The sequence below is a fragment of the Schistocerca gregaria genome, chromosome 5, assembly GCF_023897955.1.
Source record: "Schistocerca gregaria isolate iqSchGreg1 chromosome 5, iqSchGreg1.2, whole genome shotgun sequence".
Classification (NCBI taxonomy): domain Eukaryota; kingdom Metazoa; phylum Arthropoda; class Insecta; order Orthoptera; family Acrididae; genus Schistocerca; species Schistocerca gregaria.
In genome coordinates this window covers 353,564,920-353,583,233 of record NC_064924.1, presented here as the reverse complement: position 1 = coordinate 353,583,233, position 18,314 = coordinate 353,564,920, and the positions used below count along the sequence as shown (strand labels likewise).

Below are 18,314 nucleotides of genomic sequence, written 5' to 3'. Positions count from 1 at the left end.
CTGAAGTGGTAATTACAGATTGTGATGAAAAGATAAACAAATAAGTACATAACACAATAAGAAATTAATATTAATGAGTAGTAAATGTGTAGAAAGAGATAACTATAGTAGGAGGGTGGACTTACAAGTAACATTGTGCTGAAAATAAGGTTAAACTTGAGAATCAAATTGATTAGATTAAAAATGATTTAGAACCTGAAGTAGAAACCAAGTGTGCTGTACTGGTAGAGGAAAAACTGGTAAAGTAAATGAAAATGTAGATTCAAAATTGACTGAAATGGAGAAAAAGGTGGAAGAGGTACAAAGTCTAAAGCATAGAGGAATGAAAGTGGGTCTGATTCTGACGGCAGTCATACGGATGATAGCAATGACGAATCTAGTAGTGATGGGGATGAGGTATTCAAATTTTAATTGATAATGATGGTAATGTGTTAAGTGAAGAAAGAATAAAGGAAGATAATGTTAGACCTAATGATGGGTTAGAGTTTGAATGTGGTAAAGAGGAAGAGAACCATGGTATCTGTCATTGAATGTGTCTGATAATTATTTTGGTAAGTAGGATGTCAGTTTTTCTAGGGAAAAGATAAATGAGAATTTGTTGTATGAAGAAGATCATGTGGTAAGTAAGAAGGAAGTGTGTTACCTGGTAATAACAGAAAGTGTACAAGGTATACATGTTAAATGTTTACTGGACAGTGGTAGTGATTTGAATGGCATCTCACAGGCATTTTTTGAATCTATTAAGAACACAGAGGATGTAGTAGTAATGCATGTTTCTGGAATAAAAATTATTGGTGCTACTGCTAAGCTATCAAAGAGTGTGAAACAACAGGTACTATTAAATGTGGAATGGGTAGGACAGCTGTTGGAGTGCAAATTGTTGGTGATTCAAAATCTCAGCACAGATGTAATATTTGGAACTAATTTCTTGTACAATTATCAAGTAGCGGGTTCAACTTTATGTGTTGGATTCAGATAATAGGTATTAATATTAATTGTGATATAATAGAAGTGTTGGTGTTCAGTGCAGTCAGTATATCGAAATAACTATCTGCTCATAGGAGTGTCATAGTAGAGCTTGTTCTAACATTAAGGAAGTACAACTTTAAACATAGTTGCCTCAAGTAATGTGTGTAGAAAGAGTAAGCAAGAGTTGTATGTAATCTCAAAAAAATTGATGGAATACAGTGTAATAATAATTTTTCTAAGTGATAATTTTGTCAGATCAGTTATGAGAGTTAAGTTTGTCTTAGCATAAGGAGCTGTTATTGTGGAGTGTTTTTCTGTAGAATCAGTTTTGCATTGGGCAAGCAGAGCAGGTGTTTATTTATTAGATAATGAAGTAATATTGAAAAAAATGAATAATGATAGGGTCGTAATGGTTAGGAGGCCTGTCTCTGCAATAGGGATATTTTTTTAATGCACTCCACTAGTTAACGAGGTAACAGAGAAATATTTACAAGTCATATAATGCTGCATCATTGGACCAATAGGTTATCTGAAAACTTCTGTTTGTGGACTGAGGAATTATGAGCTTAAAGTGGTAATACTCGAATGAAGAACAATAAGTTTGCTGATTAGCGGATAACTGTGGTGCTAGATTGATGTGAATATTCTGAAAGTTCAATGATATAGTACTATTTTGTGATTTTGTAAGGATTCGTTTGCCTGGTTGAATGAAAGTAGTACTCTGAGTTGAGTTGAGAAGTATGGCAACGATTTGGTACAACTTCCATTCCCTTAATTTTGACCTGAGTAGAAATTAAGTTATATGATGGTGACTACATTCTCTCTTCTCTCTCTCTCTTTTATTTTATTAATATTAATATTATTATTATTATTATTATTATTTACATATGTATTAGTAAATCAATGCTACTACACGTCTTGAATTTCTGCTATTTTGCAAATGGGAAATAGACCCACTTTCAGACAGAGTTATGACCTAGAGTAATGTTTTGTAGTGTAATGTGCACTAGATTTTAATTTTTTTTTCTAGTCACCACCTTTAATACTATAGTCAGTTTTAGTGCTCATTATTATGAGATTATGAGAACTGTCTAATGTATCTACACTCCTGGAAATGGAAAAAAGAACACATTGACACCGGTGTTTCAGACCCGCCATACTTGCTCCGGACACTGCGAGAGGGCTGTACAAGCAATGATCACATGCACGGCACAGCGGACACACCAGGAACCGCGGTGTTGGCCGTCGAATGGCGCTAGCTGCACAGCATTTGTGCACCGCCGCCGTCAGTGTCAGCCAGTTTGCCGTGGCATACGGAGCTCCATCGCAGTCTTTAACACTGGTAGCATACCGTGACAGCGTGGACGTGAACCGTATGTGCAGTTGACGGACTTTGAGCGAGGGCGTATAGTGGGTATGCGGGAGGCCGGGTGGACGTACCGCCGAATTGCTCAACACGTGGGGCGTGAGGTCTCCACAGTACATCGATGTTGTCACCAGTGGTCTGCGGAAGGTGCATGTGCCCGTCGACCTGGGACCGGACCGCAGCGACGCACGGATGCACGCCAAGACCGTAGGATCTTACACAGTGCCGTAGGGGACCGCACCGCCACTTCCCAGCAAATTAGGGACACTGTTGCTCCTGGGGTATCGGCGAGGACCATTCGCAACCGTCTCCATGAAGCTGGGCTACGGTCCCGCACACCGTTAGGCCGTCTTCCGCTCACGCCCCAACATCGTGCAGCCTGCCTCCAGTGGTGTCGCGACAGGCGTGAATGGAGGGACAAATGGAGACGTGTCGTCTTCAGCGATGAGAGTCGCTTCTGCCTTGGTGCCAATGATGGTCGTATGCGTGTTTGGCGCCGTGCAGGTGAGCGCCACAATCAGGACTGCATACGACCAAGGCACTCAGAGCCAACACCAGGCATCATGGTGTGGGGAGCGATCTCCTACACTGCCCATACACCTCTGGTGATCGTCGAGGGGACACTGAATGGTGCACGGTACATCCAAACCGTCATTGAACCCATCGTTCTACCATTCCTAGACTGGCAAGGGAACTTGTTGTTCCAACAGGACAATGCACGTCCGCATGTATCCCGTGCCACCCAACGTGCTCTAGAAGGTGTAAGTCAACTACCCTGGCCAGCAAGATCTCCGGATCTATCCCCCATTGAGCATGTTTGGGACTGGATGAAGCGTCGTCTCACGCGGTCTGCACGTCCAGCACGAACGCTGGTCCAACTGCGGCGCCAGGTGGAAATGGCATGGCAAGCCGTTCCACAGGATTACATCCAGCATCTCTACGATCATCTCCATGGGAGAATAGCAGCCTGCATTGCTGCGAAAGGTGGATATACACTGTACTAGTGCCGACATTGCGCATGCTCTGTTGCCTGTGTCTATGTGCCTGTGGTTCTGTCAGTGTGATCATGTGATGTATCTGACCCCAGGAATGTGTCAATAAAGTTTCCCCTTCCTGGGACAATGAATTCACGGTGTTCTGATTTCAATTTCCAGGAGTGTATTTATGAAGTAATGACTATCATTTTTAGTGTGAAACATATTATCCCTATATTTAGAAGTAAAAGTGTTTGTACTAAAGTTGGATGTTTTGTCTAATTTTTTCATGTACTGTGGTTGAGGAGAACCACCTCCAAGGGAACTGATAGCAATGCATTTGCTTACTGCCACTTGGATTTGTTTAAGACATGGACAGCTTGGTGTGAAAATGTGTAGTGTGGACAACTTGGTGAAAAATGTGTAAAAGCTCATGAAAAGAGTGGAAGTTCTTGTAAAAAATATTTAACATTGAGCAAGTGAAATTTTCTGTCTAAAAAGTGAACTGCAATCCATAGTGTAATTTGGCTGTTTGCAATCCATTTATTCTTTTAAGCAAGACTGGGTTTGTACAAAGTGATGGGGATCTTAATATGTAATCTTAGGTTATCCAAAAAGGACATCACTTGTGATGAAGATGCCGAATTTATATTAAAAGTATAACTTGTAGATATTTTGTGCTATTGTACAATACACTGTATGTAAGTATTTTATATGGGGATTTTCATATGGCCAGTTCATGTAAGTATAAATTTGAAAAAAAAAAGTACTGTAGTTTTGATAAGATTTTGTATGTAATATTTTTTGTGTAGATTGGTAAGCCCAATTTGTGGGGTCATTTATGGTTATTGAGCTGCCCAGTTAGCTATTTTCAACATCTATCTGGTCAATCCAATATCTGGTCAATCCAATGAGGGGATGATGTGATGCAGCAAGCTGGGATCTTTTTACTTCCCTCTTGTTTTACCATATGCCTCCTTAAAATTCACTTTTTCATTTTTGACTAATTATCATTAATATACATGAGTATAATGTGCATTTTCATATAAGAGAAAAGTTGGCCCTCAGTTTTAAAGAATATAGCCCCAGATCTAATTTTGTGCTTAGTTTTACATATGTAATTGATTTTCTAATTTATTTTGATTATTCCTAGTTAATACTTTTATTCTCGAGAGAAAACAGTGATTGTTTTGTAACTTAAATTCTGTTGTTGATGTATGAACAAATATAAATCCTGTAATAATTGTAATCATTTGGAGGAACAACTAATAGTATTCTTAAATGATCTATTTGGCTCTATTTGAAAACATGTCAGCAAAGCCAGCTCTTATTTAATTCTGAAGTAATTTCCAATTTCATCAAAAGTATTGTTTGTGTAACTATATTTGTTAATTGCATGATTTAAACAAATAATATGACCTAACCCTTGTAGTAGAAGAAAATGTTGAAAAGACAAAATTTTTTGATGTATTCAGTTAATTTAATGAGTTAAGTTTTAATTGTGATTTATGTAAATTAAACATCAAACAATGTGTAGTTTCAGTGGCCTATTATTGTGATAATATATAAGGGCCCAATTTTCGGTCCCAACACAGAAATTGGTGTTGGTTATAACAACAACAATGCATCAAATTAACCATGAAATAAGTGTAACAAAATTAGGCCATGTGTTAAAACAATGACAGTGTCTATTAAATTTATTTGGAAGACTGTGAATTGTTTGGTTAGGTTTTAGTGCTCGTAGATGTTCAACAGTAAACTGTTGTAGCAGTATGTGGATGTTCACCTGCAAACTATTAATGAGGCTTATCAAAAATTGAACAATAGTGCACTGGCCATATAACTGTATATTATTTGGTTGTTGTGAACAGTGAACATAAAGAACTGTTAAATGCAAATGTGCACCTGTTGGCTACATCAAATTGAAAGTAGTTAGTGTTGATCTTCCAACCCCTATTTTTCAACCAATGTAGCAATGCAGTACATCAACACCGGGGACAACAAATGAAGAAATAAAGTAGGCGAACATCACAACTTCTCCCCATGTCAACCTGTACATCGTCGTGTGAGAGTCAGAGGAACGTATCTCCAAAAACGCGATTTTCGGTTTTTTAATGTATGTCCTGATGGTATTCAGGTCCTTGTTGTGTAAAACCGGCTCTTCTCATTGCGAGAATCAGCTGCTGCCTATCTCCAAGTTGTGAGCTTAATTTAGAGACAGATAAACATATTGGCTCTTACGTTCTTCTGCCTCGAGTCAGTGCATCTCTATTTTCGCATCAGCAAAACGTATGGGCACTTACAATCTTCTGACTGCTTACTTCATGAAGTAAATTTGGAAATATGTTTTTATTCAGAAGATACCAATATCTGCTTGTTTTGTATAATACAATTTTGCTGCATTTGTGCACTATTTTCCTGTGTGCTGAAAGAGTATGATATGTTGTCTTGCAGATAATAACGAAGCTTGCAACGCCAAGTAGAAACTTCGCATCATGCCTCCCTACTGAATCACTTGTCTGTTAATCAGTTCTCAAAACACTTTAAGCATGAGATTTCAAGCTGTTGTATTTCCCTTGGAAGAATCAAGAAGTTGAGAAACGCTAAACAATGAGTGCCCTTTGTAAGCATTGTCAATGCAGTCACGTTGCTGTCATTATCACATCAAATTTTGTTTAGTTTCGTGTGGTATTCACTGTGAAGAGGTTTTTGTTAGTGTGCGCTCTCTGTTAGATAAAAAATGACTTCACGAGAAAGGAGAATGGTTGAGCTAGTGATGCAAAATTACTGCAGTGAAAGTAATTCTACATCCAATGAAGGTAAGATGAATTACTATTAATTTTATCTGTGAGATAATCATCCATGGAGATACAGATCGTTAGTTTGATTGACTTGATTCCCATTCATTGTTTATATACCGTATTGTAGAAATTACAGAACCAGAAGAAAAGAATGGTGAAACCTCATCTGCAATACAAAATTGTTCCAAAGTGAAATGACTGCAAAAGTTAACTGAAGAAAATTGCAATGACTTCAAAGTGCTGAATTCGGGTTCATCAGATGATTACATACCCAGAAACAGCACGGATTCTTCATCATCATCATCACAATCACCATCTCCGAGGCCAAAGAAAAGAAGAGCTGCAGTTCAACAGAAACTGCAGCTATCTTTAGAAAACCTTGGTAAGCAAAATAATCCGTGGGTGTTGTTTAACATTTCACATACTAATTTCTTAGTCACAAATTATTTGACAAACAAAATACATATACTGGGACTATAGTTTGAATATGGTTGTGTGTACGCATTTTCTTAGTGGTCCTTAGTTACATTCTGATTTATTTATTCTCCTAACTGCGATGTTACTAAAATAATAACACATGTGCATTTCAATAGAGCTAGGGCCACATTTATTGTCATTGGGTGAAGTGGTACATTTTATCGTAATTATCGCATGTCATAATTTTTAAAATACAATGGGACTGTAAGATTCATAGTTGATTAACGTGGTATATTATGCTAGATAAGGCACTAACATCAGTAATACAATTTTCTCCTTTCCAGGCAATGTCACAAAGGAGATACAATACGGAAATCCACGTTCACCGACAAATCAGCTATTCAGTCCTGATTCTTCAATTTGTGTGGGCAAAGGTTTTGTGATGTTAATGATCATGTAACTGCAAGAAGTTAATCTAGTGACCGTTGAATCTAATGGTCAAGAACATGCGCAATCTGACAGAGGAAATGGAGTTGGTAAGGAAAATAAAACGAGAAAAAGAAGTAAGAACACTGACAAGTGGAAAAAGAACACAATAAAAATGAATAGGCAGTCAGGAAAGGCGTACAAATAAACTGCTAATAAAGAAGTACCAGCCAGAACATTTAAGTACAAGGATTGTTCCAAATGCCTGAGAAAGTGTAGCGAGAACATCAGGAAGACTGAAGGGAGACAGAAGTTCCAAGGATTCTAGGTGATGAAAGAGTTAGAAAAGCAGCGACAGTATTTAGCTCCACTTATTAAGGTGGTACCTACAGCAAGGTCACATTCTGCAGGTGCGCAGTATCGAAGATATGTCACAAAGAAGTATGTTCTCATGAAAAATAGCAGTGAAGTTCAAGTGTGTCTAGGGTTTATCCTTAGCATTTTTAATATATCAGAAATATTTGTACATAAAAAAGAAAGAAACTTCCACATGGGAAAAATATATTAAAAACAAAGATTCCAAGACTTACCAAGCGGCAAAGCGCCGGTAGACAGGCACAATAAAATAACACACAAACACACACACATAAAATTTCGAGCTTTCGCAACAGGCGACTGGTTCGTCAGGAAAGAGGGAAGGAAAAGGAAAGATGAAAGGATGTGGGTTTTCAGGGAGAGGGTAAGGAGTCATTCCAATCCCGGGAGTGGAAAGACTTACCATAGGGGGGAAAAAGGATAGGTATATACTCGCGCACGCACACACATACATATCCATACATACACAGACACAAGCAGACATATTTAAAGGCAAAGAGTTTGGGCAGAGATGTCAGTCGAGGCGGAAGTGTGGAGGCAAAGATGATGTTGAATGACAGGTGAGGTATGAGTGGCGGCAACTTGAAATTAGCGGAGATTGAGGCCTGGTGGATAATGAGAAGAAAGGATATATTGAAGGGCAAGTTCCCATCTCCGTAGTTCGGATAGGTTGGTGTTGGTGGGAAGTATCCAGATAACCCGGACGGTGTAACACTGCCAAGATGTGCTGGCCGTGCACCAAGGCATGTTTAGCCATAGGGTGATCCTCATTACCAACAAACACTGTCTGCCTGTGTCCATTCATGTGAATGGACAGTTTGTTGCTGGCCATTCCCACATAGAAAGCATCACAGTGTAGGCAGGTCAGTTGGTAAATCACGTGGGTGCTTTCACACGTGGCTCTGCCTTTGATCGTGTACACCTTCCGTGTTACAGGACTGGAGTAGGTGGTGGTGGGAGGGTGCATAGGACAGGTTTTACACCGGGGACGGTTACAAGGGTAGCAGCCAAAGGGTAGGGAAGTCTTTGTTTTTAGAAATATCCTCTCTTCTCATTATCCACCAGGCCTCAATCTCCGCTAATTTCAAGTTGCCGCCACTTATACCTCACCTGTCATTCAACATCATCTTTGCCTCCACACTTCCGCCTCGACTCTTTGCCTTTAAATATGTCTGCTTGTGACTGTGTATGTATGTATGGATATGTGTGTGTGTGCATGCGCGAGTATATACCTATCCTTTTTTCCCCCTAAGGTAAGTCTTTCCGCTCCCGGGATTGGAATGACTCCTTACCATCTCCCTTAAAACCCACATCCTTTCATCTTTCCTTTTCCTTCCCTCTTTCCTGACGAAGCAGCTGCCAGTTGCGAAAGCTCGAAATTTTGTGTGTGTGTGTTTGTGTGTTATTTTATTGTGCCTGTCTACCGGCGCTTTCCCGCATGGTAAGTCTTGGAAACTTTGTTTTTAGAAATTTTTGTACAATATATACAGAAGAAAAGGGACAGCTGAAACATGATTCTGTCTGCTGACAAGAGGGGTCGTCATCGTCCAGGTATAAGGAGGTCTGATGAGGCAAAGGAGAGAATAAAGAATCATATAAAATCATTTCCTACCATTCCATCGCATTACTGCTGATAGATCACTGTGTGACAGTTCTTACCACGAGATTTCAATATACAAATAATGCATGAACTATATAAGAAACAATGCGAAGAGGAACCAGTTACTGCTGAAAAATATTGGCTTTACACAGAAATATTCAGTACAAGTTTAACTTAGGCTTTCATGTACCAAGAAAAGATGTATGTGACCACTGCTATCACTTTCAAAGCTCACTGAAGAAAATCAAGAGGCAGAGAAAGACCAGCACTCAGAACACCTAAAGAGAGAGGAGGCTGCTAGGATACTAAAAAATGAATTGAAGGAGTGGGCCAAAGCCGGAGAATGTCATTTACTGGAGTTTGACCTAGAAGCTGCGAGATACTGGCACACATAGCAGCTAAAGCTTTTTTTTTTTTTTTTTTTTTTACAGAACAAGACTGGCAGTATTACAACCTCACAGTATACAATATTGTTATCAGGAAAGCTAGAAATTACATGTGGCATGAAGGTGTGGCTAAACACGGCTCAATTGAAGTAGCATAATGTGTATTTCAAGAACTCCAGAATATTGCAGATGGCCATCCAGTTGTTTTGTTCTCCGACACTTGTGATGGACAGAACCAAAATGTCAACATGTTCCTTCATGCTGTCCCAACATTGAACATCCTGGTGATACAGCAGTGCTTCTTTGATCCTGGCCACTCTTTATAATGGAGTGTGATTCAGTCCATGCCCGTATAGATAGGGCTGCAAAAAATGTTAATTTTTATGAGTCTTCGGGGTGGTACACTGTTGTTCAAACTGCTACAAAACAAAGACTGTATGAAGTCATTGAAATGGACCAAAAGGACTTTTTGGATTTCGGTGCTTTGCAGTCGAAAAAGTTTAAGAATACTAAAACTGACAGTGAAGGAAATCAAGTACAATGGCTTAAAGTGATGCAACTTCAATATCTAAAAAGTGATGTTGTTTACATCTTTTTCAAGCATATCCATAATCAACCATTCAGAAGTTTGCCAGTTTCCAGAAAATCATGAAATTCCGAACTGAAATACCATGGAGCACTGAAACTTCAGGAAGAGAAGGTAAAAGATCTCCTGGATCTATGTCGCAGTGGCATTATCAGGGAACAGTACCACACATTTTACAAGAGATTTCAGGAAGAAATAGCTGGAGATTCATACTGTGGCGGCAACAGTTGTGATGAAGTTAGCTAGAAAGTGAACATTCATTGGTGATGTAGGTAAGAATTCTGCTCATATATTTTTACTTTTGCTGTACCCTATTTGTTTTTAATGAGTAAATTACCTTCGTAAGTTATATTTTGGCAAACCAAATGCGTATCTCCAAAGTGTAAAACCTCTATGTAGATTTATTCACTTAGGATCATAAAGACATATCTCCTTAGCACCATATTAAAAATTAATAGTGGTAGTCCAGCAAGAACCATTTTTATAAATATATTATCATCTGACAGATTTTAAGTTTATTTATGTGTAGTGTAGAAATTTTTCAATAAAGTTAAACGAAATGTACTTCTTAAAATATTGTTTTTTTTAACCTGCTGTAAAGTAGCTAAAATGGAGTTACGTTCCTGTGATCCTCACACAATGACATGGTGGTCAGACTTTCTGCTTATCCATAGAGTGACACACCCACAGAGTTTGTTTCCTCTTCTGGGATACTGCTCCTCAGCTTCCATGCCAAGCATCCACTCTTCAATAGAGTAGTGACATTTGTGCCAACAGGCATAGTTGTGCGGTGTCATCACACTTGTGCAAATACAAGACTGGTGATGGAGGATGTTTTTTCACATATGAGTCTTTTATTTTATTTATTTTATTGTTTTTCACAGTGTTGATTTGCTGCACTGCCAAGTAAGGCTGATTGTTGATCTACCTGATAAGAAGGCCTTAACTTTGTCCAACAGTGTGTGGTAGTATGAAACCCTGCAAAATTTGAAGCCCTGTACCAAGCCCAAGAAACTTCACTTTGAGGGACTCTATCAGTTTCTCACAGAGTATTTTGGACATCAAACCCATGTGGCAATGGCACAGTTGCAGTTTAATCAGCACTACAAGAGGCAGAGGCAGTCATGTGCAGCCTGTATTGCCAGCCTGCAAGGTCTCTGGAGCACATGTCAGTTAGTATGTTTCCAATGTGCAACCTCGTATGTGGACTCGCTAAGGGATGTGATCCTCTGATTAGCACCCAACCTCTAGGTTCAAATTTGTACATTTGCGTTGTCTAACCCTTCTTTAACTGAATTTGCCCATATTGCTGAATCACATGAACTTGCAGCAGCAGCAGCAGCAGCAGCAGCAGCAGCAGCAGCAGCAGCAGCAGCATGGAAGATACTTTCCAACAACTGGCAGCTGCCAAAGTCAGATACATGGAGTCCCCACTGTTCTGCAGAGTTGCAACCTTGCCTTTGATGATTCAAAAGTGCAGTGATGTCACAACAATGCCTATTTTCACCTTCAGTGAACTCTGCAGGCACAAGTAAGTCGAAAACTCATGATCTCTGCTCATGACATTTTTCAATCTCTTGGTATTGCTCTCCTCCTACATCCGTTTCTGCTCAGTGGGCAAGTCAGTCATCCTGCCATGATTATAATTTGGTGCATCTGGGCAATTTGGCATCAGTTTGACAGTCAGCTGCAGGACAGTTGCCAGGGCCCCTCTGAATGTTTTCCGTGGACTCAGAGGTTGTCTCTAATGCCCCATATGCATTGCCCCAGTGTATTCTGCTAATGTCGCTTGTGGATGGTTGATCACTGATTTTCAGGTTGACATAGGGGCAATGTTCAGCCTAAATAACTTAGACACATACAGGATCTTGGGCTGACCTGCATTGCAAAATCCACTGCGTCAAGTAGTCTCTTATAGTAAACAGCCAATCCAACCAGCACATTATAAGAACACAGAATGGCAACTTACATTGTTAGTGGTAAATTCACTGTTGATGCCTGCCATGATTATAATTTGGTGCATCTGGGCAATTTGGCATCAGTTTGACAGTCAGCTGCAGGACAGTTGCCAGGGGCCCTCTGAATGTTTTCCGTGGACTCAGAGGTTGTCTCTAATGCCCCATATGCATTTCCCCAGTGTATTCTGCTAATGTCGCTTGTGGATGGTTGATCACTGATTTTCAGGTAGACATAGGGGCAATGTTCAGCCTAAATAACTTAGACACATACAGGATCTTGGGCTGACCTGCATTGCAAAATCCACTGTGTCAAGTAGTCTCTTATAGTAAACAGCCAATCCAACCAGCACATTATAAGAACACAGAATGGCAACTTACATTGTTAGTGGTAAATTCACTGTTGATGCAAAATATTTTTGTGTTAGATGCCTTTTCTGTTTTTAGCTTACAGTTTATTGATAAAGTCCCTTTAGTGTCCCAGTTGATCTCCTTTCGAGATCTGTTTTTTTTTTTTTTTTTTTTTTTTTTTTTTTTTTTTGTTGCTATGGTTGTGCAGTCACTATCTGAGAATATTTTTGGTCAGGAGAAAAATTCTAAGGCCCATATCTTCCTCCATCTGTCAGCACCACATTCCCCACCCCATTCCCATTTAATCAGACAGGCATCACAAAATGTGTCATGGACACATATTCCATTCAGCATCTGAAGGAGCTGTTGGAGAAGTTGTCAGGGGGCTAGTATTTTTCCTGTATCTACTTGAATGGCCCATAACTTCAGTTGTTACTGGACACCGCTTCTCATGTTTCTTAGTACTCAATACTCTCCTTGATCTTTACTGGTTTAATTATTTGCCCTTTGGAAATTTGTTTGCCCCAGGAATTTATCAAAGATATTTGGAGCAATTGATTAAGGATGTCCACTGCTGTGTCAACTACCTTGGTGACATCTGGGTCATGTGCTCCATGCATGAGGAGCAGTTACAAAATTTGGAAGGTGCATTTTTTTGGTACATGTGCTTAGCAAAGATGGCCTCATCCCTACGGTGAGCATGTCAAAGACAACATCAGCCTGGCAGTGCCCAAGAACTTGAAGGTGTCCCAGTCTTTTTGGGCAACATTTCATATTATGATAAGTTTATTCCCCATGCCATACACATCTGCCATCCTCTTAACTGGCTTCACCAAAATGTCATCAATTTCATGTGATCTGCAGACTGTCAAGGTTTTTCAGTACTTCAAGCAGTGTTTGTGCTCCACTCTCTGTTGGCTTCTTTTACACCACAGAAGGTATTAATCCTGACCACTGACAAATCACAGTGTAGTGGTGGTGCATTCCTGTTGCACCAGAACCCAGATAGCACCAAGTAGACACCTCTTGCACACTGAAGACACTTTAAATAGTGCAAATTATCTATTCGCAGGTATGAAAGGAAGTGCTGGCTATTATTTTCAATACTATATTTTTCTTTTTCTTTCTTTTTTTGTAAAAGTGAAGATCCAGCTCATTACTGAACATTAGCCACAAATTTCATTATTCTGCCCACATTCTAGGCTACTGGATAAGACTGTCCACTGATTACAGAGAGCTGATCCCTCTCTCTCTCAGTAATTATTGTTATGACATTCATTACTGGTCCATCACTTGCACACTAAAGCAGCTGTACTGCTGTAGCTGGCAGCAGGAACTGATTCAGGGTTCAGTCAGTAGGTCTCTCTATTGGTGCATGGGACAATACCTTGCAACAGTCACTGCTGGGTTTTCCTTTCACAGTATGGAAGGCCATGGCAGCCATGGTTATGATCCACTTTTCCGGAAAATCATCACCACAGTCAATATTGGATGGCCCAGAGTGCTCCTTTAGAAGTGGATTTTGAGTGGCATATATTTTCCTTCTATGAGATTTAACTCCACATTGTCCAGGGGTCCTCATCTTTGCCACAGAGGAGCAAAAGTGTTGAGTAGGTGGCCCTCCAGTGTTGCATCCTTGCATACTCCAGCTGCTGCTGTATGTGTCACACAGGGATATGTCTCATATGAAGGCTCTGGCATAACACCACGTGTGGGCTTGCATGGCCTGAGCAGACAACCAGGCTCTGCTGTCACGTCAGTTTTTTCATTGGCCACTCCTGGAACATCCTTGGGACAATGTGCACATCAACTTCAGATGCCCTTTTTGGGAAGCTTGTGCTCACTTTTGGTGGATATGGTGCCCAATTTCCCATATATGTAGCCAAACTGTCAACAGCCAACTATCTGTGCATTGTCATTAGTTTTTGCTATTGAGGATCCCCCCTGGATATCGAAAACAAATAAAAACAGCTCATTTTGCATTATCATGAAATAGGGAAGAGAGTCACAGATTTAATACACAAATTATTCTCCTCCAACTGCAAAAATATATTGCTGGTGCCTGCCAGCACAGGGAAAAATGATCATCATAACAAAATAAGAGAAAAGAGAGGTTGCATAGAAAGATTTAAGTGCTCAATATTTCTGTGTGCTGCTCGAGTGTAGAATGGTAGAGAAATTGTCTGAAGGCAGTTCAATGAACCTTCTGCCTTGCACTGAAGTATGAACTGATGAGTAGTCATGTAAATAAAGATGTAGATATGGATCGCCTTACATGATAATGGTTTCCAACTTATATCGCAGGAGATGGAAGCCTTTTGCATTTGCAACTGTATCCAGCATTTGACTATCACCCCATTTCACCTGTCTTCTGACTCAGAGGTGGATAAATTAATGGGAACTTGCAAGATGAAAATGAAAAAGTTCTTGCCTGCCTCATTCCATGGTTATGTGCTGTTTGGCTTTCTAGGCACACCCGGCTGACACCATTTAACAGGTGCAGTCCTGCCAAACGTTTGCATGGGCACCAGAGGCAGGGCCTCTTAGATTTGTTGCACATTGAATTGAGTGCACTGTGTTTTCTTCACATGGCTGCTGTTTGGTCTTGGTCTTTTGGTCAGCAACAGCGTTGGTTGCTGGGAGTCATGGTAGGCCACATAGATCAGCATTTGGTTGTGGTGGATGTCAGGTGGGAGTAGCTGACCCATCATCAAATCAGTTGTCTCCTTGGTGAGCCCATGGACTTGGAACCTTTTCTACTCTTACATCTCCATTTATACTCTACAAACCACCATGAGGTGCGTGGCAGAGGGTATATCCCATTGTACCATTTATTAGGGTTTCTTCCCATTCCATCCATGTAAGGAACACGGGAAGAATGATTGTTTGAATGCCTCTGTCCATGCTATAATTATTCTAATCTTATCTTCATGTTCCCTACATGAGTGAGTGATACATAGGAGGTTGTAGTATATTCTTAGAGTCTTCATTTAAAGCCAGTTCTGAAACTTTGTTAGTAAACTTTCTCAGAATAGCTTACATATATCTTCAAGAGTCTTCCTGTTCAGTTCTTTCGGTACCTCTGTAACACTATGCCATGGATCAAACGAACTGGTGACTATTTGTGCTTCCCCATATACATTCAATATCCTCTGTTAGTCCTATTTGGTATGGGTCTCACACACTTGAGCGATATTCTAGAAATGTCCGAACAAGTGATCTGTAAACAATCTCCTTTGTGGACTGATTGCGTTTTCCCAGTATCTACCAATCAACTGAAGTCTACGACCTGCTTTACCCACAGATGAGCCTATGTGATCACTCCATTTCGTATCCCTGCAAAGTGTTATGCCCAGGTATTGAATGAGTTGACCAATTTCAGCAGCGACTCATTGATACAATAGTCATAGGATACTACATTTTTGTGTTTTGTGAAGCATACAATTTTACATTTCTGAACATTTAAAGCAAGTTGCTGTACTTGGCACCATTTGGAAATCATATCATAATCTGGCTGAAAGTTTATGCAGATTCTTTCAGACAGTACTTCATCACAGATAACTACACCATCTGCAAAAAAGTCTGAGGTTACTATTCATGTTGTCTGCAAAGTCATTGATATACAACATGACCAGCAAGAGTTACAACATGCTTCCCCGGGGCACACCTGAAGTTACTTATACATCTGATGATGACACTCTGTCCAAGATAACATGCTGGGTCCTCCCTACAAAGAAGCCCACAGTCCAGTCACGAATTCCACTTGATGCACTGTATGATCATACTTTAGGCAACAAGCATAGACATGCTGCTAATTCAAATGCTTTTTGGAAATCAAGAAATACTGCCTTGCTCCACAGGTTTCCATTTATCATACAAGAAAAGTGCAAGTTAGGTTTCACATGATCGATATTTTTGGAATCCATGCTGGTAGGTATAGTAGAGATCATTCTGTTCAAGATACTTAATTATGTTTGAGCTCAAAATATGCTCTAAGATTCTACAACAAATCGATGTCAAGGAAATTAGATGGTAGTTTTGTGGATCACTTCTACTACCCTTCTTGTAGACCAAGAACTGCACACAATTTTTTGTTTGAGGGACCTATGAAGTGCAAGTTAGGTTTCACATGATCGATATTTTTGGAATCCATGCTGGTAGGTATAGTAGAGATCATTCTGTTCAAGATACTTAATTATGTTTGAGCTCAAAATATGCTCTAAGATTCTACAACAAATCGATGTCAAGGAAATTAGATGGTAGTTTTGTGGATCACTTCTACTACCCTTCTTGTAGACCAAGAACTGCACACAATTTTTTGTTTGAGGGACCTATGATGCATTACAGTTGTGAAAGAGGCTAACACAGTCCCAAATTCAGCATACAATCTGATAGTGATTCCACTGGGTCCTGGAGCTTCATTAAATTTTAATTATTTCATCTATTTTTCAACACCACTGACACTAATGCTTATTTCACTCATCTTTTCAGTGTTATGAGGACTGAATTGGGGCAGTTATCCTGGGTTTTTCTTTGTAAAGGAACATCTGAAAATGGAGTTAAACATTTCAGCTTTTTCTTTGTTACCCTCAATTTCAGTTCTTGCCTTATTCCCTAGGGACTGAACACTAGCTTTAGTGCCACTAACAGCCTTTACATATGACCAGAATTTCTTTGAATCTTGTTAAATATTATTTAACAGTATTCTGCTATGGTAGTCATTGAAGTCACCACACATCACTCTTGACAGCCAAATGTTTTTCATTCAGTATCTCTCTATGGGTAGTCCTACACTTTTTTTAAACCTACCATGCAATAACCTCTCTTCTTTAGAACTTTCTTTAGAGTGACTATTTGCTATGGAAGTTTCCTCCCATTATGAACTGTTCTATGGGGCACATACCTCTCCAGAGCATTGTCATCTATTCTTTTAAACTTGAACAACAGTTCCTCCACATGCTCCAACCCTGTGCTATTAGTTTCAAGTTCCTCACTGAGATATGACACTATCGATTTTTTATCTAGTTTACTGAACATATATATCTTTCTTCTTTCTTTTGATGTGCTTTGAACTTTTAATAATCATTGCTGCCACAGCTTTCTCATGGTCACTGATACCACTTTCGATATGGACTTTCTCAAAGAGGTCAGGTCCATCTGTTGCCAATAGATCCAATATATTTTCATCATGAGTGGTGTGTCTAACTATCTGTTCTACTTAGTTTTCAGAGAAGGCATTTAGTAATGTTTCACTTATTGTCTTATCTTGCCCACCCCTAATAAAATTTCATTCCTTTCTCCAATCACCTGTGAATGAGCCCCCCTCCCCCCCTCCCTAGATGCAAATTGACCAGTATGTAATACCAGATTCAGTCATCTCCTGGTGGCATCAGCTAAGTTGTTGTTGCATACTTAAATGGTAAACCCATGCCATTATAAAGCCATAGGTGGCTTGGCAGGGGGGAGGGATTAAGTTTGCAGTTGACAGTTACTCCAATAAAAGCTGTTACCTGTGGTACTTTACTTGATACTACATTTATAGTCATGGTGTGCATAATTAATCATTATATACTTTACAGAAATAAATAACTCTACATTAAGTAGCATTTTTTACATCATTTGTAAAATATGAAAATCACTTTAAAGTATACAAAAGAGAGTAATTTTTATTGTGACACTTACTGTATTAAGATTTCTTTTCATTTGATTTATTGGTAGATAGTGGGCACAGTTATTACTTATATTTGCTTTTACGAGTAATTATTGTGGAAACCCCGCAGTTACCACTACCTTTTGTCATCTGCCTCACTCCTGATCCATAAGCTGTGCGAGCCACACATGGAACTGGACATGCTGGCAGACCACAGATATTACTTAATCTGCTGAGCTAAGGCTCACTAGCCATAGGTGTGGGGATTGACACCAGAGGCTCCACAGTTGGTTCTAGCATGCGTCTACAACACTAGCTGCATGTGCCAACTCAAAACTAGCACCAATGATGTCAGTGATGTCTACACTTGTCTATATCTATATCTAAGCATCCTGGCTTCAGTATACACCATAATATCAACTGATATTTGTGATGCATCCCTCAAGATTTGGACAATG

At 39.6% G+C, this 18,314-nt stretch overlaps 1 protein-coding gene across 1 annotated transcript in view; it reads right to left on the bottom strand.

The window, feature by feature from the left end:
* The window catches only part of LOC126273341 (dynein axonemal heavy chain 10), a 1,458,287-nt gene that overhangs the window by 486,628 nt on the left and 953,345 nt on the right, over positions 1-18,314 (bottom strand). The gene's annotated exons all lie outside the window — the stretch shown is intronic.